Raw genomic sequence first — 26,367 nt, 5'->3', positions numbered from 1 at the left:
TGATCGAATACTTCAACCATAGATGGGTGAGAACAGTAATTCCACTTAGTTGGTTCCTTGACAGCTTGTTACATCGAATCAGTTGTGACACGACCACTAATTTTCTATGAGTTCATTTAATACATTCCGAATAACTAAACAGTAATTCCACTTAGTTGGTTTCTTGACAGCTTGTTACATCGAATCAGTTGTGACATGACTTCACTAATTTTCTATGAGTTCATTTAATACATTCCGAATAATTAACTCAACAGTTCTCTGGTATGACACTATTTTATTTCGGTTCTCTCATTTCTATAGACTATTTAGTTCTATTTTAAATTTAATGGCTATTATTTTAGATATCGTCGTGATCGCCAGTCTAGCCTCGCTTTCAATGGCGATTTTTATTTGTTTAACAGTTTATGGCGTAGGTGCTAAAATTTAAACGCCCAAATTAAAGCCAGGGCCATTTCTTGTGTACACAGATCCTGTTAAAGGTTTCAATAAGCCTTAGTTTATGCCGATGTGCGTGTATATTTGACCGCGAGTCGATTTATATTAGGCCATTATTTAGTAATTACAAAAACGACCTAGATTCGTCCTAATATTACACAGAACGGGCAAATACCTATATTATTCGTGTTTGTAAACTATCAGTTAAAATATAAAGTTGTGATTATTACTCTAAGAACAAATGAAATTATTTTCTATGAAAATATTTTAATTTGTGTTTTTTCAAGTAGACTCACTACTATTTAAACTATACATTGAAAAAATAGCCGAGCGGTTCAGGCACCTGTCCGGTAAACGGGGGACGCTGGTTCGATTCCAGCTCTGGACACTGAGAGGCTTTGGTCATTTTTTCCTTCGTATATGACATTTATTTATTTCAATGTTGTGATTATTGTTTAATTCACCGTCAAGTCCTTGATTTATCATACTGTTTAAAAAATGAAAAGACCGGAAACATTATCTGGATTTTATTGATGCACTATCAGTTGGTTTAAACAGTTTATACGTATACCTACTCGTATATGTGTTCGTTAAATATTATGGTCAGGAAGTGTTTTTCTAATGTGTACCTTGCGTAGATTTTGAAAATTTTGACTTGTAGGTACATTTTTTTATTTTACTCTGTGTGTGTCTATGAGCATGTAATTATTTTTGGTTTCTAGGTATTCTGCGCGATTTATATAAAGTTAACATTAGTTTAAGAATTCATCAGTTAAAAGGTAAGTGGTTTATTTTGCAGTTGATTCGTTAATAATTATTAGTGATTTAGAATTTTAAATGGTGAATTACCTTGGTTTAAACTATTACGTTTTTTTTAATATTATTATTACTAAAACAGGTTTTAATCGCGTATAATTAAGCTATGCGTATAATTATACTCAATGAAGTCGTTTTGGTAAATATTATTTACCGGAAATTATTAATGTCCATTACCTTAATGATACACGTTAGTTAGTTAGTACTTCTGGGCATTTTTCGCAACTCGACAACTATTGTGCCTATTTTGCGTGAAACGAGGTAGCGCTACTCTAACCACCCCAGCTCCTCCATGATTGCAAAGTCATTTTAAGTATTAAAAAAAATAAAGGTATACAATATTCTTACGGTTTTAACACCCCCTGGCACTGACTAGAATAACCGACTTGGTTTCACATTACATCTTAAAACTTTTTTGTAGTAGAAGAACTGCGTTGCGAGACTTGCATCTTTTTACATGTAATGTTTTTGATGGGATTATTATTTCTCCTTAGCTTTTACCAATGACCTTTTAAATAATAGACGCATGACGTTCATAGTTGACAAAACTAAAATGCAGGTAATATTTAGTAGATAATATTTAGATGATTGTGACAATCTTGACACATTGGCGTCAGCCGTACGACTTACTCAATATAGATTCCGGAACGTTATATTTGATGGCTCACGATCGAGCGCCGTGTGCCATATCTACCTCCCTTTACTTACATCCATGGCTTTTACATACCTACAAAATACATTATTTACAAATAAACTTAGCTTTGGAAGACATGTGGTTCAAAAAATCGAAAATTATAGGCGTCTCATTCATTATAATAGATAATGAAATAAGTCTGCCTTTTACTGTCTACGGAACCCTTTACAAGCTTGATCGTCACTTTCCCAGTTTATGAGGAACAGTTGCGAGTTAATATTAATACAGCTCACTGCACGGGGTCTTTTTTTGTCGCGCCGGGGGTTTACTAAACATAGCCAGCACATAAATACAGTGTTATTAGCCAGCACATAAATACAGTGTTATTACTTGTTAAAAGTACCCTTTTGTGGGTAGGGGAACCATATGTCCGTGGGGCTGGGTAAACATAAACATATGGTTTTTATGAAGGTCATTCAACTTACGCCAATTTATAAGTATGTTGTATGTAATTAGCAGTTGCAGGGGATCCGAAGTTTAAGAAGTTTACTGTGTATAACAGTTACTTAGTGGAATATGTGAAATAATGTAATTTAAATATAGAATAATAATGTATTGTAATTATTATGACGTGTAAAATTAGCATTTAATTATTAAACGATTGATTGATTGTAATATTGTTAATGAATAAAAAATTGAAAGGGCCGGTTGTTTCCAAGTTCTTTCCAAGATAAGTTTGTTGGTTGCGTGACTTGCTTGACGAGCCATTTTTTTAAATAATTAATTCTTTTTTGGTTTATTGGTAACGCCATTTCTTCAGTCAATCATTTGTATAAACTGCCGCATTTCTCCCATATAAAATGTATTTACTTTTCTATTTATCTACCTTTGAACAGAAAAACCGTCGGGTGTCGGGTATTCTCTACTGATGAAGGTATCAACCTAATTTTGTAGTTTCGCCCCCGGGATTGGACGCTGTATTGGTTGGGAACTCCAGATTTAATGTATCCTCGACAGCAGCGGATTTAGCGGACTCAGGAACCTACATAAAGGTATCATTTGGATATAAACTACAGCTGCATTACTGTTTTGACATTACTTATAACCTTGATAAAACATGTGACGCGATTACGACGACGTTCAATTCGTTAGCTGCAATTGACATCCGATATATCCGAATGTCACCTTAGTTACTCTCATTGGGTTCAGCCCTTCCCAAAACAAAAGCCTAGATCCGCCACTGCCCTCGCAACCTCCATTTTGATCGTTCTGCTTTGCATACACGAGGTTTTGAGGTTCTACCCAAAAACGTGGTGATTTAATTATCTTTGAGTCTACCCACGCTTACCTATCCGGTAAGTTTTCGGCTGATCGCCATTTTGGTCATTAGATCCGATAAGATGACACTCGTTTTAGTCCTTACCATCGAGTATGAGTAGTCTGACTAACCAAAGGATGATTCAAAGCTTAAGTAAGGCGCGGCAGACGCTTGTTATTGCTTTAAATTTATAGTTCCGTTCGTCATTGGTAAGGTCATACGCATTGCTATTATGACGAGAATTAGCTTCTTACTTGTATACATACTTAGTTTATCTTTAGCCTTGTTTTTTGAAGTGGATACTTATTTGTTTACATTACAGGGATACAGTTAAAAATTTAAAAGATGTGTGGCATCCATTGATTTGAAATGACAATAAACGGTTGATAAGTCAAGCCATAACTTCCACAGAGGCAACATCTAAGAACCTACTAAGAATTTACGTTTATACAAAGTCACAAAGTGGCTTTTTTATTTCTTTGACCTTTTCCCGTAAAGCTTATAGCATAAAACCCACTGCGTCCTGTTCAACAATACGTTTCCTTTGTTATTCTTTGCTTCTATATCTATTTTGTCATCTCACTATCAAACACAAATTCGCTTAACTAAGCCTTATTTTTTTCATTTTACAAAAAAAAAACCTATGTTATTTACTTAGAGAACTGACCATTTGTAAAAGTTTTGGTGCTTTGACAAAATCTACTATTTCTCAATTATTAAAGTATGTTTTATTACGTATTTTTTATCTCGGAAGTTTAGTATCGAGAATCAATAACAAAAAGGTAAATTTCTAAGGCCCCGCATGACCGGAAGTGTCATTGTGTCACAACTGACAACAATATAGCTTATTATCACCTTATCACGTGCTCGGCGCCCGCGTGATGACTTTTAATCGAATAAGCCTGACTCGGCCTTTCAAGATTGAATTAATCAAGATCTGAGAAGATGTATTAGTAATTGACATTTCTGTTGTCTGCTGCCGCGAAGCTTAATGGAATAACTGTCAATGCTAATTTGTAGGAATGTTAAAGAAAATTACAAGGAAAAGCTGTGGTTTCCATTCCCATTGTAGAAGCCCAGTTGTCAGTGAGTTTTCTTATTCGCTTAAATCCAATCATGCAAACCAATTTTGAACCGGTTTCCGTTGTCCGATTAAGCTGAAATTTGGGATACTTACCTAACTTTAGAGAAAAGGTATCAATCCCTGACAATGGAGACGAGAGCTGACCATAGAACTGCCTTTCTGTAACCAAAAATACCCATCTATTAAATTCAGGACCGTAAGAATACTCTTCCTGAGTTGTAGATGATTAATTGTTTAAAGAACATTGCATTTGGCGATGAAATACAGTACTATTAATAATGAAAACTTCGACAATGATCGACTTTCTTGACTGTACTTGGGTGCAATTTTGAATAAGAAAGGGTAAACCCTTACATCTGCTAATCCTTCTCCTGTTTGAAATCTCGCGTTTTTAAGATTTCCCACAAATCAGCAATTTGAAAAGTAAACAAATATTTTAACTAAGGCATCATAAATCACGCGAAGCTAATCAAACCATCACGGGAGGCCTATTAGCATGCTGTTTGTATTGACGCTACCAAATGTTGATTATGATCATGTTATGCAAGCGTTGAGATACCAACATGAATATTCGAAGCACGCTACAAGTGTGTGGTTAGAATTAAAAAGATAAGTAAACTAAAGTTTGTAGGCGTGTAAGATAACTTGTTATGAATTAATGTTACTTTAATTTTTTATGGTTCTCCAACTTTTGTACATTTTATGAAAAATTATTATTGAAATATTTTTAAGTTTTTATTTTTTTTATTTTATGTCATAGCAAACGAGCCGCCTGATGGGAAGCCGTCATCGTCGCCCATGGACGTAAGCAACATCACAGGAGCCACTTAAGCATTGCCGACCCTTGAGAACCCTAAATACCCGCTTCTTGAAGAATCCGATGTCGTAGCACAAAGGAAATACATCAGGAGGCAACTCATTCCACATTCTGCACTTTCTGGGAAGAAACGAGCGAGATGCCCGCTTATTCATGGTGTGCCATGTGTCTAAGGAGTGAGGATGAGCTTTGCTCCTTTGGCGGGAGGTGCGGTGATAGAAACGAGACGATGGCACCAGATCAAAAAGTTCTTCGGAACATTCCCCATTGTACAGACGGTAGAACATGCAAAGAGAGCCAACGTGTCTCCGAAGACTAAGAGGTTCTAAGCCGTCAGTAAGTTCGGGATTGCCGACAATACGAACTGACAATATGTACACATTAAAACAGAAAATTACACACTTGGGTTCAACAATATGTGCAGTAGGGAAAAGGCTGTCTCGGCAAATATATATATACAACATTCTAACCCCTAGGTGAATTCAAGGATCGATATCGATCGGGATTATGTCTTTTACAGGTTTTAAACTATCTACCTATTTCTCAAATCAATATAATTTTCATCTACACATGCAAACTTGATATGTTTGGCTTGATTCATAATATTAGGAGGATATGCAATTTATTTTTTAATTACTATTATATTAAAAAAAACAGTTTTCACTTTGTAAATGTCGTTGTAAAATATACTATAAATACCACCAAAACGTGACAACATTTACGAGTATTGTATGTTTTTTTATGGCAATGCTGTAAAATTTACATAATATATTGATATTACCGTCACTTTTCCGATCTACTCTATTAGTTCTAGTTTCTAGTTCAAAATGTAGTAAACATTTGCGTGTTCTAAGTATTTTATTTCCCCTTAGAGCCTGCCTATAAGTGAATTCCCAATACTCAATAGTACCCGGCGACCCAGATCGCACGTACATCGCCAGTTACAGAGGTACTTGCCAAATAGGTCAGTGCAGTAAAAGATAGTCCGTTTTTAAAGTACTCGATTACACTCAAATCGAATTTGAGGGCTCTTGTAATGAATCAACGAACTATTTTATCAGTTGCGAGATGATTAAAATATTAAAAGTTACAGCTCGAATGATCTCTGTTACCTACACTTTCTTTCATTATCATATCAGTCATACTTATGAGCTTATGACGTTTGAAAATAATCTCTTAATACGCCTTGTTGTTTACTTTCTCAGCTAAACAGACATATCTGACACTCTATTTCTTTTAAACTAGGTTCTCATCAACCTATGTACAAGATTTAACACTCTGCATGTATGTTAATGAGTCATAAACATAAATGTAAAGTGTTAAAATTAGGTGTAGCTAATAAAGGAACTGTGTCATCAATAATGACACAGTTCCTTTATTAGCTAACCGTAAAACTTCAGATTTTATGATCTTTTATGTAGGTCTTGCGAGAACTATTTTATATTTTTTATGATTGTTTGTCCCGGTTACTATAATATTACCGGTGAAATATAATCGGCCTCGTAATATAATATAAGTTTGTTAGGTGCACCGTAAAACGAAATGCTTGTTCTGATTTAAGAGGCCGTAGTCGATTTTGGAGCAAAAATTTTAAATTAATAGATTTAGTCGTTGAAATTATACACGTTTTGTTACGTAATATCTAAATAACAAGTATTGGTTTCTATTAGCACGTTTTCTCCTCTTGCCTTTTAATAATGAGGACGCGAGCGTGCGTCACCGGTAATATATGAAGAGAAGGGGCAGTTTTTAAAAATTCATCAAAAAATTGTGGTGGTAAATTATACAAATTGATGTATAAGAATAGTTTCAGCAAATGTTGTAGATTGTTCAAGTATCCAAATTACGTTGAAATTAAGTCGATTTTCAGAGAAATTGTAACTTGTTTTGGAGTAATTTCTGGAGAAAATTGAATTCGTTTAACTTTCATTTCCCCGAACTCGAAGTCATATAACAAAAATGTAATCTGATAAAGGTCAAGTATAGAATATGTGTAATACAAATTTACCATTTTTAGCAGTCCAAACTTTACGAAATTTACAAATAAGAGCGACAAAATCAGTGCTTTACGCGCGTTTACCTAAACATCCTTCAGAAAAAAATCATTACTAATTTAGTGAGTCTGTTTTCAAAAAATTGATCTGATAAAAGGCAAGATAAGAAGACGTGCTAATAGAAACCAGTACTTGTTATTTCAATTTAGTAACAAAAGGTGTACAATTTCATCGACGAAATCTATCAATTTTACATTTTTGCGACTAAAATCGACACCGGCCTCTTAACGTATCTTTAGTGCTGTTTTTTTAGTTTTTTGTTCTGTATTCATTCTACTTTAATAATTGATATAAACCTTACTAAAATATTACATTGCTTTGACCTCTAATTTAGTTTTAGAAGAATATTGTAAGAATCATGGCCTACGTATTTGGCGTACGTATGGATTTATATGCTTACCATTCTTATCAAGTAAACACATACTTTTTAAACCGGATTAATTAATTAGGCATAAAAATAAAACGCTTTGTTTTGTAAAGTACAATCGATTTTTGCTTTAAAATGTGTAAAAATAGTTGTAAACAGAATGAAATAAAACTATGGAAACGGATAATATCGCGTATATTGAATTTATAATACATCCCGACGTTTCGAACCGTTTACCACGAACGCTGTAAAGGGTTCGAAACGTTGGGATGTATTATAAATTCAATATACGCGATATAATCCGTTTTCATAGTTTTATTTACACAATGTCTGAAATAATTTTTTTTTTTTTTTTAATTTTTTTTTTTCGTGAGTAACTATCGCGGTAACCAAAGACAATGTAAGTTGTAAACAACGTTGGAATACAGGAGTACCTCAAGGATGCATTCTAGGCCACAATGTTGTCCGAGGCGAATATGAGAACAGAAATGAATTACCTATCCATCAGGACTCCAGGTAGCTTTGTGATAAAGGACAGACCATTACCTACTATTGTGTAGGATGCGGGCTGGATACATAATTCGCACTCACTTAATCGACAAACAAATAGAGACAAAGCGTGAAGGATTTACATTATTGTGATCGTGGAAGGTGTAAAATCTGACGAATTTGCATGAAGGTTGAGTATATCTTCTAAATGATTACTGATTTTTGCACGGATGTGTTGAATACGCTACTAAAGATACTGTACCATTAAATTGTATAAGTGATTGCATTATTTGACCTAAATTACAGGATTATAAATAGCTGTTCAAGGAAATTATGCAGCGCTGCGCTGCGGTATCACTGGAACTCATAGCAATAATTTACAGAATCGTACGCAGAAATATGTAAACAATTTTGGATCTTATCCCCTACCTGTTAAGTGTTAAATAAAATGTTAGAGGCAACAATCAATGTTTAGAGTATTACAAAGTGTTTCTGACCGCACATTTCTGCTCCCTGTGTACTGTCTCACATATAGTTAATTCCATACCTTGCAACCTCTGGATGGTGTGTCTCTACCAAATCGGACTTATTCGTTTCCTTTTCGAACAGACTCTATAAAATAATTATAGTTTGTTGTTCGTGTCAGTTCAAATTCTATTACGAAGTTATATCTGACGCAGAGTTTTAAGGGGTCCAATTTTTGTTCTAATGCAGTCCGGCGGACTGATAGTCAGTGGGCCCCTTTAGGGGGCGTTGTAATAATAATGGATAAACGATGGAGGGTTGATAAAATACAGAAAGGATAATTAGATGTGGGACCGATAGTAACAAAATGCCATTAATGTCAGACAGAAACTATAGGTAGAGTAGGTAAAGTTTAGGTTAGGCTTAGCGAAGATGACAATCATACATCGACAAACCCCAATGTAATGTGTATGCTGTATTTTGTAATACATTACTATTACTAAAGTTTCGATTAGCGTTTTTAGGGTTCCTTACCCAAAGGGTAAAAACGGGATCCTATTAGTAAGACTTCTCTGTTCGTCTGTTCGTCTGTCCGTCTATCTGTCACCAGGCTGTATCTCATCAACCGTGATAGCTAGGCAGTTGAAATTTTCACAGATGATGTATTTCTGTTGCCGCTATAACAACAAATACTAAAATAGTAAAAGGAACCCTTGGTGGGCGAGTCCGACTCGCACTTGTCCGGTTTTTTATTAACGATTGTTGTCTTGGTTAGGTCCCCAGGTGACATTTTTTAAATCTTTCAAACCGAAAAATTTTCCGCGTAGATAATGTAAAGAAAATTTAAGACATTTCAGTGATTTTCATGCCTTTATATCTATCTATTCGAATTTAATTTGAAATTAAACGATCTACGAGCCAACTTGTAGCCTTGCCAACTCGCATGCGCTGAATATATAAAATTAAAATCACATCGGTAAAGCAAATCACTACTCTTGGACGTTAATATAGCACCGTTTAAACAAATTAATCTACTTAAACGTATTCTAAAATTACCCAATCGCAAATAAATCGTTTTTATTCTAATTATTCCTGGTGTGTTTTGGCTTTGAGTTGACTCTTATTTTTGGCAAGCGTAAGTCTTCGAGCGGCATTCAAAGTTTACATTTCATCTCATTATAACAACACTCGCAGTTCTGGCTCGCGAAAGCCAGAGATGAGCTAACAGCTGATATCAAAATCATGTCAAATGCAGCTAATCATTACTTTCAAAACCCATAAGTGATCTCACATCAACACAATTGCACGTAGTTTTGATACTGTCTTTGGGACCATTTCCTCTAGTCTCTTATGATATTATTAACTGTCTTGCTAGGTAATAAGACTCAGTTATGAGTAGCAAAAAAAGTGACAATACTATCCAGTTCTATGTATATCCGGTTTGTGTAAGCATATATATGTCTATAGTATGTGCCTTGTTTGACTAGATGCAGTATTTATTATTTTTGTTGTACGAACTCGCATCCTCCTATTTATTATATATTCTATTTATGTACTCCGGTATACAACATTATTGTGTAGTAAAGTGTTAACAAATCGAAGGTACGTTTTCAAAAGCGATTTCTAACAATGTGAAATTCCCATGTATCTAGCCTATAATCAAAGAGAGAGTACATTCACGCACCTTGTACTTAATGCCATTGCTGTGTATTTTATTGGCTCTGTTTTTACTTACTATCGTTATCGTGTCTTACATTCTTATCGTTATCAGAACATATAATCTGCATTACTTTATTGCGTTTTATACTCCATTACTCATCATTTATTTTCTACTTCTACCTATATATCGCCTGTTGTATTATTATAGGTCAATCTTATCCTTATCTCATTTAGGTACATTCATTACATCATTTCCCATGTTTTTAAAATGTACTCGTCCAGTCGCCATCAGATTTATCGAAGCGGCCAAAATGTTCACAAATATCTGAACAAAGCTTCAAGACGTAAATGTGAATTTTTAGATATTTTTGAATCCCTTGCACGCCCTGATATAGGCATATAATGACACGCATTAGTACATTTGCCTTTCCTTTAGGTACTTCACAAATAGACCTGTACCGCTGGCTATATTTTGACCCCTAGGTTATAAAAATATTAAAGTCAATTCTGTTTTCGCTTATGAATACTTTGTTAAGATGTAAATCTTACATTTTGTTTTGTGTCATATATATAATTTGCTTTTCTAGTAATTTGTTATTTTGTGGTAATTATTTTTTATTTTGAATTATCTTGGAGAAAAAAATATTCGAGAGAACACATGTAACTGTGTTGCATTTAGGATAGTGTTTTTAGTGTGAAAACATAGTTTGTGTCAATTACGTCCACTGCAATCTGATACTATGTCATAATATTCTAAATGACACAAAAAAAAATTAGAGTTAAAAAAAATTACTTAGGTCGAATTTAGTCGTTTAAATAGGTCCATTAAATGATTTTGTGTCTTATTAAGGCATAGCTTCATAAGATATTTGATGATTTTGTTGTAACAGGCTGTCACCGTTACAAAAGAATATTAAAGATATTAGAGTTCACATCTTATTAATTTGAAATGCAAGATAAATAAGATGTATGAATTTGTGTCACTTCCATCCACTGCATAAACAAATATTACAAAAATATTATTTGCGTTCAAACGAAGCTAGCGGGCGGTCTGAATGGGCAACGGAGGCCGTGCAGGGTGGGGCCGCGGCGTGACCTTGCCGTACGCAACGCATGTTTACTTCGCCTGTGCGCCAAATTAACGCAACTTATTCAAAGAAGTTACGCAAACAACACAACAACAAGCAACAAGCAAGCAAAGAATGCGTCGAATTATCTTTTACCTATTTACAACTCATAGATATTGTACAATGTCACCATTATGCAAAAGAACTGTAAGTACATGTTTGATTTGCGAGCGAGCTGGCAACATTGCGCAGGGAAATCTTAAAAATATCGCGTTTACGTGAACGCCACATACATTTGTGACAGTGATAGGGAAAAGGTACCACTAAAGTAAAATTTGGTTATTAATACCGTGACTTTCTTTCATTCTTTGATAAAAAAAAATGCTATTTATGCAACAAGTGCGGAAGTCATCTTTACGCACGTGTATCATACAATGTTTTACTATCCATTGTGCGAGTAAATAAAAAAACATGTCATGGCAAATAAGTTTAATTATTAAAAGGAGTGTTTTAAATCGACACGAGTTGCGAATTACTTATTCGCACGTGTATCGTACGTTTTACAGTACATATGGCCCTTTAAACTTTCGACATATGCACGGTAAGTGCTCTTTTCCGCACTAGTGCGAGAAAGTAGCACCATATGTACTGTAAAAAAAAATTGAAAACAAAAAGCACTAGTGCGGAAAAGCAGTACTTTCCGCACGATATGGCTCCGTAGGAAACGCACTTTTCGAGCACATGCATTGTAAAAAAATATATAGGACTGTATCTCCTAAACCATGCGTCGTAGCGCAAAAATAATAAAATTTTCGTTCCCCTTTATGTAACCCAAAAGTAATACATGAAAAATACAATGAAAAAAAAAAGAAACAAAATCTTTATAGGGCTGTATTAGCTGTATCTCCTATATCGTGCATCGTAGCGCAAAAATAATCAAATTTTCGCTCCCCTTAAGAAACCCTTAATTAAAACTTAAAAAAAAACCAGGCAAAAACTTTATAGAGCTATTATAGCTATATATATAGATATAATATCTCCTAAACCGTGCGTGGTGGCGCAAAAATAATAAAAATTTCGTTCCCCTTTATGAAGCCCCAAAGTAATATACTAAAAACACAATGAAAAAAAAGAAAAAAAATAACAAAAAAACTTTATAGGGCTGTATCTCCTACACCGTGCATCGTAGCGCAAAAATAATTAAAAAAATCCCTTTAAGAAACCCCTAATTAAGATTGAAAAACGCAAAAAAGAAAAAGAGGAAAAAAAATCATTTTAGGGCTGTATCTCCTAAACCGTGCGTTGTAGCGCAAAAATAATAAAATTTTCGTTCCCCTTTACGGAACCCCAAAGTAATATACAAAAAACACAATGAAAAAAAAAACAAAAAAAACTTTATAGGGCTGTATCTCCTACACCGTCGTAGCGCAAAAATAATCAAATTTTCGTTCCCCTTTGTGGAACCCCAAACTAATATACAGAAAACACAATGAAAAAAAAACAAAAAAAAAATCTTTATAGGGCTGCATCTCCTAAATCGTGCATCGTAGCGCAAAAATAATCAATTTTTCGTTCCCCTTTAAGGATCCCTTAATTAATACTTAAAAAAAAAACAAAAAAAAACAGGAAAAAATCTTTATAGAGCTATATCTCCTAAACCGTGCGTGGTAGCGCAAAAAGAACAAAATTTTCGTTCCCCTTTACGGAACCCCAAAATAATATACAAAAAACACAATGAAAAAAAAAACAACAAAAAAAATCTTTATAGGGCTGCATCTCCTAAACCGTGCATCGTAGCACAAAAATAATCAAATTTTCGTTCCCCTTTAAGAAACCCTTAGTTAAAACTTAAAAAAAAACCAGGAAAAAAACTTTATAGAGCTATTATAGCTATATATATAGATATAATATCTCCTAAACCGTGCGTGGTGGCGCAAAAATAATAAAATTTTCGTTCCCCTTTATGCAACCCATAATTTATATTTAAAAAAAAACGCAAAATTAAAAAAAAAATCATTATAGGGCTGTATCTCTTAAACCATGCGTCGTAGCGCAAAAATAATTTAAAAAACCCCTTTAAGAAACCCGTAATTAATACTTAAAAAAAAACAAAAAAAAAAAACCAGGAAAAAAAACTTTATAGAGCTGTATCTCCTAAACCGTGCGTGGTACCGCAAAAACAATAAAATTTTCGTTCCCCTTTATGCAACCCATAATTTATATTTAAAAAAAACGCAAAATTTAAAAAAAAAATCTTTATAGGGCTGTATCTCCTAAACCATGCGTCGTAGCGCAAAAATAATAAAATTTTCGTTCCCCTTTATGCAACCCATAATTTATATTTAAAAAAAATGCAAAATTTTAAAAAAAATCATTATAGGGCTGTATCTCTTAAACCATGCGTCGTAGCGCAAAAATAATTTAAAAAACCCCTTTAAGAAACCCGTAATTAATACTTAAAAAAAAAAACAAAAAAAAACCAGGAAAAAAAACTTTATAGAGCTGTATCTCCTAAACCGTGCGTGGTACCGCAAAAACAATAAAATTTTCGTTCCCCTTTATGCAACCCATAATTTATATTTAAAAAAACGCAAAATTTAAAAAAAAAATCTTTATAGGGCTGTATCTCCTAAACCATGTGTCATAGGAGAAAAATAATAAAATTTTCGTTCCCCTTTATGAAAGCCCAAAGTAATATACAAAAAACACAATGTAAAAAAGAAAAAAAGAAAAAAAAAACAATAAAAAAATCTTTATAGGGCTTTATCTCCTAAACCATGCGTCGTAGCGCAAAAACAATAAAATTTTCGTTCCCCTTTATGCAACTCATAATTTATATTTAAAAAAACGCAAAATTTAAAAAAAAAATCTTTATAGGGCTGTATCTCCTAAACCATGCGTCGTAGCGCAAAAATAATAAAATTTTCGTTCCCCTTTATGCAACCCATAATTTATATTTAAAAAAAAACGCAAAATTTAAAAAAAAAATCATTATAGGGCTGTATCTCTTAAACCATGCGTCGTAGCGCAAAAATAATTAAAAAAACCCCTTTAAGAAACCCGTAATTAATACTTAAAAAAAAAACAAACAAAAACCAGGAAAAAAAACTTTATAGAGCTGTATCTCCTAAACCGTGCGTGGTACCGCAAAAACAATAAAATTTTCGTTCCCCTTTATGCAACCCATAATTTAGATTTAAAAAAAAACGCAAAATTTAAAAAAAAAATCTTTATAGGGCTGTATCTCCTAAACCATGCGTCGTAACGCAAAAATAATAAAATTTTCGTTCCCCTTTATGCAACCCATAATTTATATTTAAAAAAAAACGCAAAATTTAAAAAAAAAATCATTGCTGCTATGGCTGTATCTCTTAAACCATGCGTCGTAGCGCAAAAATAATTTAAAAAACCCCTTTAAGAAACCCGTAATTAATACTTAAAAAAAAACAAAAAAAACCAGGAAAAAAAACTTTATAGAGCTGTATCTCCTAAACCGTGCGTGGTACCGCAAAAACAATAAAATTTTCGTTCCCCTTTATGCAACCCATAATTTATATTTAAAAAAAACGCAAAATTTAACAAAAAAATCTTTATAGGGCTGTATCTCCTAAACCATGTGTCATAGCACAAAAATAATAAAATTTTCGTTCCCCTTTATGAAACCCCAAAGTAATATACAAAAAACACAATGTAAAAAAGAAAAAAAGAAAAAAAGAAAAAAACAATAAAAAAATCTTTATAGGGCTTTATCTCCTAAACCATGCGTCGTAGCGCAAAAATAATAAAATTTTCGTTCCCCTTTATGCAACCCATAATTTATATTTAAAAAAAAAACGCCAAATTTAAAAAAAAAATCATTGCTGCTATGGCTGTATCTCTTAAACCATGCGTCGTAGCGCAAAAATAATTTAAAAAACCCCTTTAAGAAACCCGTAATTAATACTTAAAAAAAAAACAAAAAAAACCAGGAAAAAAAACTTTATAGAGCTGTATCTCCTAAACCGTGCGTGGTACCGCAAAAACAATAAAATTTTCGTTCCCCTTTATGCAACTCATAATTTATATTTAAAAAAACGCAAAATTTAAAAAAAAAATCTTTATAGGGCTGTATCTCCTAAACCATGCGTCGTAGCGCAAAAATAATAAAATTTTCGTTCCCCTTTATGAAGCCCCAAAATAATATACAAAAACACAAGAAAAAGAAAGAAAAAAATAATAACAAAAAAACTTTATAGGGCTGTATCTCCTAAACCGTGCATCGTAGCGCAAAAATAATCAATATCCGTTCCCCTTTAAGAAGCCCCTAATTATGATTTAAAAACGCAAAAAAGAAAAAGAGAAAAAAATCATTTTAGGGCTGTATCTCCTAAACCGTGCGTCGTAGCGCAAAAATAATAAAATTTTCGTTCCCTTTTATGAAACCCCAAAGTAATAACAAAAAACGCAATGACAAAAAAAAGAAAAAAAAACTTTAGGGATGTATCTCCTAAACCGTGCATGGTAGCGAAAAATAATCAAATTTTCGTTCCCCTTAAGAAGCCCTTAATTAAGATTTAAAAACGTAAAAAAGAAAAAGAAAAAATCTATATAGGGCTGTATCTCCTAAACCGTGCGTCGTAGCGCAAAAATAATCAACTTTTCGGTCCCCTTTATATAACCATTAATTTATACAAAAAAAAACGCAAAAAAAAAGTTTTTTTTTATAGGGCTTGATCTCCTAAACTATGCGTCGTAGCGCAAAAATAATTAAATTTTCGTTCCCCTTTATGAAACCCCAAAGTAATATACAAAAAACACAATGTAAAAAAGAAAAAAACAATAAAAAAAACTTTATAGGGCTGTATCTCCTAAACCGTGCGTCGTAGCGCAAAAATAATCAAATTTTCTTTCCTCTTTATTCAACCCTTAATTTATATTTAAAAAAAAAACGCTTTCACTAAACTGCTGTAACTCGGAAACTTAGAATCCACAAAGGGGACTTTACTAAATTATGACACATATTAAAGCCTGACCAGTAATATATGATCATTGTCAAGAGGGCGCTGTTCATTCTCATGTATAGGGTGACAGTTCAGTATAGTATGAAAAAATATTGTATTTAATGAACATCATCATCAATGTAATTAATGTTGCTTGCCACGCTTAAACATAACAAAAATCACAATAAATCGCGTCTTAAAATAAACTTAAAAAGTCTACTAAAAATCGAAACAAAAGTAATTTTTAAGTCGCTGATGTGACATTCTCAATCAAAAGGTAGGTACCACTTTGTCGTTTACCATAAAGACGAAATTTGATTATATCTTTATACAAATAACCTGTCAGAGAAAGTGGTACCTTTTGATTAGGAACGTCACAAATGTTGGTCAGTATGAGGAGTGCAGCCTACAGTTTATTTTTAATTATATTTATATACCTACTACGGTAAGATTGATAAGACAATGTAATTATGCCTCCGAATGAAATAAATACACTGTATCGCAAAACTAAGTGGCGAGACAGCTCATAATGCCATCTCTTGGTTGGTCTTAACTTAACAAGGGTAAAGGAGATAGTATTAAGATCTCAGTCGCCAGCTGATATTGCGGCAAGTATAATAAGCACCCCACCCGCGTAGGTACCCTTCCCCGCGCACGCCCTTCTTGCTCAATTGAGTTTTATTTTGCCAGATAGTAAAAAAACCGTGGATCAAAATGACCCAAATTATGAATGATGTCTCAATGTGGTATTATAATATTATAGACGTAAACTTAATAATATGAATTTTTTTTTGTGGCAGATACAGGGTGTTAATTAGAAAAAAATTTTTTTTAAATAAAAGCGGTGGATGAATTTGACACAGATTTGTTTGAATAACATATAACAATGTTCTGTAAAGTACAACACTTCACTTACCGACTCTAATATTTTTTTAGGCGTTTTAGGATCAATATTAGGTATTTATTAAATGCCATTATACCCGTGGATGAAAATGACACAAAATGCGTGTGTACGTCGGAAGCCACTTTGCCTTTACAGGGAAACAAAAAATTTCGTCTCGAATATTTTTTTTACAGAATGCTGATTGAAAAAAGAAATACCTAAATTTCTACCTAAGCAAATACCTAGGATGACACAAAATATTATTTTTAGGTTTAGTATATGGTCTGGAAACTATATATAAAAAATAAGCAACATTAATATTCTTATAACCTCAGAAGTTATTGGTACAGGTCTAAAACACCGTACGCAGTTGTAGGTTCGACTTAAAATTTGGAAATCGTGTTTTTCAAAAGTTGTAGAGGAGCTCACGGCCCTATCCGTAGTAGTTACTGATTATTTTAATGAAATTTTCATTTTCAATTGGAACAGTTGCATTTTTTTTTTGTTTCGTTCGATTTCAAACCACAAGAAATTCAACTAAATTTCCTTTAATATTGATTTCAAATAAAACTACCATTTTTTTCTAGGAAGCTAATGTGAAAATGGAAAGAAGGCGCGAGCGGTGGCTTATATACTTACACAGTGCTTGTAAACAAAGAATAGGTAACCACATCATTATTGGCCGGTCGTGAACTTGACTCGTGGTTTCGCCGGCAATGGCAGCCGCTACGTGATTAATTTTAAATAACCTTATTATATAACTTCCTTCTTATGTAACTGTTTGAAGGTAAAGCAACCCTTCTGTTAGGTAGGTTATTTGAAGGCAAATTACTATGAATATTTAACCCTTGTAAGTGCTTTTAATTTATTGTGTTTAGAGGTCGTGCCTTAGGAAGTAAATGAAATTGCGGACGATATAAAATCATGTTGTTTATTGTACTTAATACAGGTTATAAATCAACTTACAAATAGGTAATTTTGATGTCTATGTTGCATAAAATATTATTTCATTAATGGCCTCCAAATAGGCAGTCGGTAGTGACCCCGCCTACGAAGTAGAAAGTCCCGGGTTCGAATCCTGATAAGGGAATGTATTTCTTTTCTGTGTATTTAAGTATTTATACCCACAACTAACACAAGCCTTATTAAGCTTAGTCCCACAGCTAACGAGATTGATTTGTGTATTAGGGTTGTCTGATAATATTTATTTAATCGAATTTAAACTGTTGTGAACCGCAAAATGATTTAATATTTATTTAATTATGTAAATTATATTAATTGTTAATGACTAGGTATGTTGTTGTGTTGATTATGACTTGCACTTGCACAATCTTTGAATTATGCGGAAAGATTTTACCTCTCGGAAAATTTTAAGAACGGTTATCGTTGCTTAACTGTAAACACCCGACCAAGTCGAGTCGAACTCGCGTACGAAGAGTTCCGTACCATTACGAAAAAACGGCAAAAAAATCACGTTTTTTCGTATGGGAGCCCCACTTAAATATTTATTTTAGTCTGTTTTTAGTATAGGTATGTTGTTACAGCGGCAACAGAAATACATCATCTGTGAAAATTTCAAGTTTCAACTGTCTAGCTATCACAGTTCATGACTTTCATGAGATACAGCCTGGTGACAGACAAACAGACAGACGGACAGTGGAGTCTTAGTAATAGGGTCCCGTTATTATCCTTTGGGTACGGAACCCTAAAACATCTTAAGTTGTTTATAAGTAACAGCGATCTGACCATCTGTATCTGTTTTTAACTTGTGTTCACAACCAACCTTTGCTGCATTGCTAGAACTGGCGGTGGTTTATTCCCTGATCCCTATAAGACAGGTTTACCTAGTTTAGGGCTCAGGACACTATTCCCAGGCTGTCTAACAATAGAATAGAATACTCCTAAAAATGTAATAAGCTGCATTTTTGATACACAAATAAATCATTTTTCATTTTTCATTTTCAATTTGAGTAGATATATTTAAAAGAACATCTCTCATAGTAAGTACCTATTTCGTTGAAGAGAAAGTTTCTGTGTCAAACCCATAAATAATGGACCATTTCCGTCCTTACTTTTACTTATAAATATTTTATTTTTTACGTTTGTTTGCAGGTACATTGGTGTGCTTCGTGCGAGCTGACAAGTAAGGTAAAAAACTGAGTCTTAAGTCAAGTTTTGCATTTGATATTTGACATTTGAAGAATTTTGAAATTTGAAATTTTATTCACTTTGTTTTTTTATTTAACTCTATCAATAAATACATTATTTACGACACGGAAACAAACTTACGAACCATTTTCCGGATCGGCAGAAACACAAGAAACAATGCCATATCGACAATTCATAACCTTGCATTACCATACATACATTGCTCGTACAAAGCGTAGGTGCACTGCCCTGCTTTATATACAAAACGTCTTATATGCATTCGAGGTTCATAAATCCTCGTAAGACCTCCGGCCGGTTCTACCCGTAGTCAGTGTTGCCAGGTGAGTGGCAAAGAATTATCATATTTGAGTGCCAAAATTATCGTACCGATGAAAAAATTGTTGTACGCCTATCAAAAAGGCACTGCGTCTAAAATATCTTGCAAATGTTAAATTTGTGATAGATCCAAACGGTTTACTATAGGTACAGTCGCCATCAGATATATAATTTTTCCTAAGGTTGTGCAATAAAGAGGATTTGTATTGTATATATCGGAGCGGCCGAGGTGTTCACAATATCTGAACGCGCACTCTAACGCCTTGACAATAGAGGCGTGTTCAGATATTTGTAAGCACATTGGACGCTCCGATATATCTGATGGCGACTTAAGACACTTAAGACGTTTATAAAAACATTGGTTTGGATACGGCAGGCTTACAACCAGTCGTCCGTTTCCTGGTGTGCACCAAGGATCTTCCTATCTCCTCGATTAAACACCATAACTTTAAATGTCACATGACATAAATTGTTATATTGTGTATTAAGGTGACTGTGTAGGGGTGAGTTTAGAAATGTAGGTTTAACGAATTTAAAAAAGTTTTTTTTACTGGACTAACAGCGATTTCTCATTTTAAACACGACACGAAACGATGACGTGCGGTGGGGACCGTCATCACTCAATTTATGAAGAATTACTTTCTACGTTGACTTTGACTTTTGCCACAGCAATGCAGCGCTGCATGTGGCACGGCAATGTTTTTGTATTTGGAATGAACCTAGACTCACACGAATCCGCCGTCAAAATGCCGCCCCCATACAATCGATGGTGCTATAAAAAATTTTGCAAGTTAATTACTGTCGACCTAGTTATTTATTTACTCGTGCACATATCGCTTCTCCCTGTTATCATTTCTCTTCTTCTTCTTCTTCGTCGTTCCCTCATGACCGAGGATCGTGACCAACAACTATATCCCTCCATTTAACGCGATCAAGGGCTATGTGGGCTGCCCTCTGCATGGAAGGAACCACATGCATGTTTAATGGAATCCGACCATATTGCAGGGGCTCTTCCTCTAGCGCGCTTGCCTTCATGTTATCATTTCAGACACAAGTAAATGTATTGCTTTATAAGAAAGTTCAATTATATTTGTAAAATCTGTTAAAACAAACCTTTTCATTAGATTGTACAATAGCCATTAAACAAATTAGACGACAATTACGTACGAGTACGTCAACCGATGTCAGAGTATCTATAAAATTAAATATGTGCCATTCTCAAACTTAGGTACAAAGGGTTTGTCGGTTGTCAATAAGGTGCTATTTCCATATAGATTCAATTTGAAATCAAACTTATCGACAACCGACAATGTGGTACCTTTTGGTTGAAAACGTCACATATAATATTTAAATTTGATTGATCAATTGCTTGATGCGTCTTTAAGACTTGTACATTGGAAGAAACACGGTTCGATGAGGGCCGAAAAGTTATAGAATAGTCTCGATCAAAAATATCTGTATTATACTGGCTAATAATGTTATAAAAGCTAAACTAAGTTCCGAAGAAGACATACGAGTATTACAAAGCAAAGCTATAATACGATTACCTCACAATCACTGCTACAAATTACTTATGTCAGTGTAGTAAGCGTATACCAAAGTATAGAACTGTTATGCTTATATATGCTAAATAAATAAAATGAAAAATGAAAAAAATATTTTAATTACATTAAAAACAACGGTGGGCCAGGACGGGGCCAGGACCCACCTTCTAGGCCTTATTATTTTAAGTATACATGTCATGGCCAGATCTTAGAATTGTTCATTTCATGATGTGGCAATCATTTCATGAAATGATCGGTTAGCAACATCATGAAAAAGTCAAAATTCTAAAATGGCATTTCATGAAATGATTAAATTCTATGAGGTCACGACATACATACAGGTTTCCCAAAAATATCCTTACATGCAGTCTGTGTTTACATCTTTATGATAATATATGATAGATAAATGAGAAATTTCATTCGTATCTACAAAAACAAATCCTTTTATAGTCCGACAAGAAATTGAAGAAAATTATTGAGGGCGTCTTCCTACGTAACTGTCACAATTTTGACGTAAAATGCTTAAATATGGCATCAATTTAGTATGGATTTTTGTAGTTCCATTTTATTTAATTTCTACTATTTTATGTCGCACTATATCTACCTTAACCTGTATACAGTACAGTACATCGTTTTGGCTGATCAGATGTCGACGTTTTCTATGGAAAAGCCAAATTTTTTTTCGCGATTTTGGGGTCGGTCCCATAATAAAAGTAGCTCAGTTTAGCGAGTAGAATCGAGCCCTGAATTTAAAGCCCCGTGGTCAGAGACACCCTGTATACTGCCTTCTGTTCTTGGTAAAAAGCTTTGAAACCATGGTTTTCTTAATTCCCTTTGTTAAAGTATTCATGACTCAACGGCGGACGTTTACTGTCCCAAATCCAATCGTTACATTTATTAATACCACATTTAACCACATCAAAGGTTGTGCTTTCTTCAAAGGCCGTGACTCAGACGGTTTCACTTTTACGCTCTTTTTTCGACGATTTCAATATTTAATTGGCATTTAAAATGTGCCGTTACCATGAAAGCGAAAATGTTAATTTGGAGCGTTCACCTTCATACATTTTCGCGTTAATTGTATGTAGTTTGTTTGTACGGTTAAGATTCGTTTTACAATTCCTTTGTTGTAACATACGGAGAATGACAAGCCCATGTTAAACAGGAGGCCAATTCAAACGTACATTTTGTTATCATTCGATCGTGCGTCTCGCTCGCGCCAATACTGTAAGAAAAAGTACGAGCGAAATGCACGCGCGAATGATAACAAAATGTCATTTAGATATTAAAATGTATGTAGAAAATGGCCAAATTTCGCACTTTTTTTGAGCTCTGAAAACTAATTCTCTATCAGTACAATTGCCCCAAAATATAACCCCGTACCTCAGAGTGGATGTTACGTGAGCGTGATAAGTAATTAAAACAGTCGACTGGTTTACTACTTTTCGCAAATTATGTAAGGTATAATGAATATTTGTTTAGTTTTTTACAGATGTTATGTACGTGATTGCTTCAACTCTCTCTCTTTCCTCAAATGTCCTCAATAGCCTGATCTTTTTGTATTGTAAATTTGTGATTTTTAAATCAGAAATTAATTATTTTCTTTGTTTAAAGTTCATTGTTTTGGTTTTGTTTATATTTATAGAGATTTATTTTGTAGCTAATCGTTTGTTATTTCTATTTTTTTGTTGATGTGTGGCTCAAATCACGTTTTCGCTAGCAAAAATCACAGTACTATCATCTGCAAATAAATCTCATCTGTGATCTTGCAGCATATCGTTAATGTAGATTAAAAAGAGAAGTGGGCCTAACAGGCTTCCTTGTCGGACGCCTGAATTTATTTGTTTTAAACCTGAACAAAATGTGACTGCTTTCTTAGACTTAATACAAATTCGAGTTATAATATGCGTGACTTGTTCTTGGTTTATCAAGTAGAATTGTAGTAGATTGTAGGTATTTCCACGGATGCCATAATTATACAGTTTTGATAATAAGATTTTGTCAGTATCAAAAGCTTTTGTTAAATCCATATATAATGCTCCTGAAGTCACAAACAGTCAAGAGTAGTTTTACTTCTCATTGCGGACGAACAGTTTTAAAAGATTTACACACAAATTAACGGCCATGGCCACAGGCTAAGTTCGTATTGACGTATTGACCTTCCCTACGAAGCCAGTGGTTATCGATTCGAAATTATAGGTACCTACACCACCTTAGCTGTGGTCAATACGTCTATATTTATCTACAGTAGTGTCCGATCGAAACCGAGTTATTTGTAGAAACCGAGGATTCGGTTTTGACTCAGTTTCGGCCGAAACCGAAACTTTTATAGACGTGTTAAAATCGTAGAAAAAATATGGAGTTGACCTTTCTTCTTAGACATATGAACAATGAAATACCAATAGTTCGTGCAAGTGGTATAAAAAACCGACTAAGTGCGTGTCGGACCACGCCTATTCTAATTAAGAAAGACTAATTAGAATTCATTAGTTACGACATAGTGGGGACGCGGCCTAACAGACACGAGACATTGCCTAATTGACAAAAAAACAAAACACTTGACCCCATGCGAGAGTCAAAGAACTCTTAAAAGTTTTTGCACCGAAAATATCTATTACCTCATTTTAAAGTCCTTTGAGGAAAATGGTATCTGCTTTGGGATAGGCCCGTTATTATCTCTACTATCTTCAGAAAACATTTTGATCAAGAGTTAGATGAGTAGGTACTATTTTCATTCGTTTTATTTTAGCTCTTCATTCGTTCATTCACATGTTTAATAATTCTGGTGCCCTTATGAATATATCTGGTGAATATCTCTGCCGCACTGCAATGACGGGGACGGCTCCTAAAATTAGTGTGATAAGGACAACTGCAGCTGAGGCGAAAAATCCTGCGTAAAAATCTCAGAAATCGAGGTTTCGTTCTCTACATAGAAACGCAAGTGATTTTTGATGTATAGTGTGTCCCCTGTGGTAGTGCGTAAGACCCAAGACGACCGTCAAGATCGTGTCAAAACCAGTTCAAAACCGTAACAAGTTGTTGAATCTGAATCGGGCTGCTGTGTTTTTGATACTAGATGACAGATTCTAGAATATCAAATCTATTGCCTCAATTTGTCCGACCGATATGTCATTTTAGTAGATAAATGCCGGGAAAGTAGTAGGATAATTGCGTAGTAAATTGGTCAATCCAGCTGCCATTATAAAATTCGGAAAATCTATATTACATTTTTATTCATTATATATTATGCGTGTGACTGCTTGTCTAATTAACCTACAGTGATATCAGCGTTTTGATACTCAGATAGCTTCGTTCAGTTATTTGACTAGTTAACGAGTAGGTAGACAGAGACACTTTTCAAATAAATAAATCAACAAATTGAACAAATCAATGTGGATTAACACTATTCGTCAACATGCAAATACGAAATACGATATAAACTAATTGAATTTTAGAATTAGTTTTTAATTATGCGAATTTCATTAAGGTTTGTTATTCGACCTCGCCCGCATGACTCAAAGTTAAACAAAAGCTTAATTCATGCTAACACGTGTGTTAATCGATGCTAATATCACAGTGTATAATAAGTATAATCAGTGTTCTAAAAATTTACAGTTTAGTATTCCACAGCTGCTATTCTCACAATAGTATTTTGTGCAACCGGTACATAAAATGGGTTCTTATGTACCGTTGAACACAATATTTTTAGACAGCAGCAGACACCTTTAATGATAAATAAAATCGAGGTAACCTACCTACCGATATACAAGAATAAATCAATTTGGTTCGTAGATCTTTGCCTAGAAGTTAGCATAAAAAAACAAGAGTTGCACTATATTGTATGAATATTCATTATAACACTGCTATTATGATCCTATAGACAAGCGCCGGCTTGCTCCACGCGCCGCGCTCTAATGAAGTTGATTTAGATATCACGCCCAGACATTTTAAGTAGGTAAGAAATAGACGTGCTGGAGTAAAAAAATACGTATTGCGAGATTGCGACTGTGAGCTCGTGCCTAATATAATTAATCGCTTCGAAGGCTTCCAGGACTTCCAGGTTTACGAACTGTCATTTAACAGTATGGACAATGGTTATAAGGCTGGGCTGGCTGGTGGCTGAATGCCTTTATAGGGTTGCCAGCCGTACGATAATTTCGACTCTGGTACGATACAAATACATGATCCAATGCCAATGATTATTATCGTATCATACGCAATAGTACGATAATTTCAGCCCTTGGCCTATGCCATCTAAAAAGTCTAGAATTTGTATTAAAATATGATATTCTCATTTAGAAACAAGTAGATATATGCTACAATTGGCACGTTTTAGGCAGTGGGCTTTTTGGGGGTAAGGCAACAATGGTGTCCTAAATTACAAAATATCCTTCAAACCGTCTGGAGAAAGTAGTACTAAATGATTTAATTTAAAACAGATTTTTGCGAAATTTCAATAATGTTTTATTGTTTTTATTATGTATATATTGGATTGGATCACGATTGGATATATAAAGGGTAGGGCCTTTTTTGCAAGCCTCATAAGGCTTTGGAGTAAAGTGGAAAAACATCCATACAACCCGTAAAGAGTATGATTGTGCTGTGTAACGTTAAACGAAATCAAGCTATACTGTTTATACTGTTACGAGCGCTGGTAAACTCCATTGTTTCGGACACAGCCACCTGTTGCGTTATCGGCTTTCGTGCAATGTTGACTAATCAGTTTCGTTATTTCCTAATTGCAGGTTAGTTTCCGAGAAGGCTGATAGAGTGCAGTATAGTTGAGCTCACGCAAAGTCAAAAAAGTTCACCGATATTGTCTAGACTATTCTATACTGTAGATTTACGAGGGTGGATTCAGGGCTTAACCCTTTATAGGGCCCTCTACGGCAAGTTAGCTGCACAGATAACTGATACCCCTGGGATCATATAAATTTGTTAGCACGGTTTCAACTATCTCTCTAACATCCACAACTCAGGAACAAATAATCGTTATGAACACCCAAAGAAATGCCTTTACCGGGATTCGAACCCGGGACCTCCAGCTTCTATACGGATGCGAGGCTTGGACTTTAAAGGAAGACTTCAGGAAACGTATAGAAGCATTCGAGACATGGGCTAACAGGCGCATGATGTCCATATCTTAGAGTTACCAACGAGGAGGTTCTTCGGCGAGCAGGCCAGAAACGCAAGCTTTTGCAGACGATCAAACAACGCAAAGTTGCTTATCTAGGGCATGTTCTCAGACATGAAAGATATAAACTCTTGCAGT

At 34.3% G+C, this 26,367-nt stretch overlaps 1 protein-coding gene across 1 annotated transcript in view; it reads left to right on the top strand.

Moving 5' to 3' along the window:
* LOC134747264 (E3 ubiquitin-protein ligase goliath-like) overlaps positions 1–26,367 on the top strand; it is a 104,506-nt gene that overhangs the window by 12,095 nt on the left and 66,044 nt on the right. Inside the window, exon 2 of the mRNA XM_063681879.1 lies at positions 19,180–19,215. The gene's annotated coding sequence lies outside the window, so the exon portion shown is untranslated. The remainder of the gene's footprint in view (positions 1–19,179; positions 19,216–26,367) is intronic.

Source organism: Cydia strobilella, chromosome 14 (genome assembly GCF_947568885.1).
Source record: "Cydia strobilella chromosome 14, ilCydStro3.1, whole genome shotgun sequence".
Lineage (NCBI taxonomy): Eukaryota > Metazoa > Arthropoda > Insecta > Lepidoptera > Tortricidae > Cydia > Cydia strobilella.
Note: the sequence above shows the minus strand (reverse complement) of the source record. Positions and strands in the feature narration are given on the sequence as shown.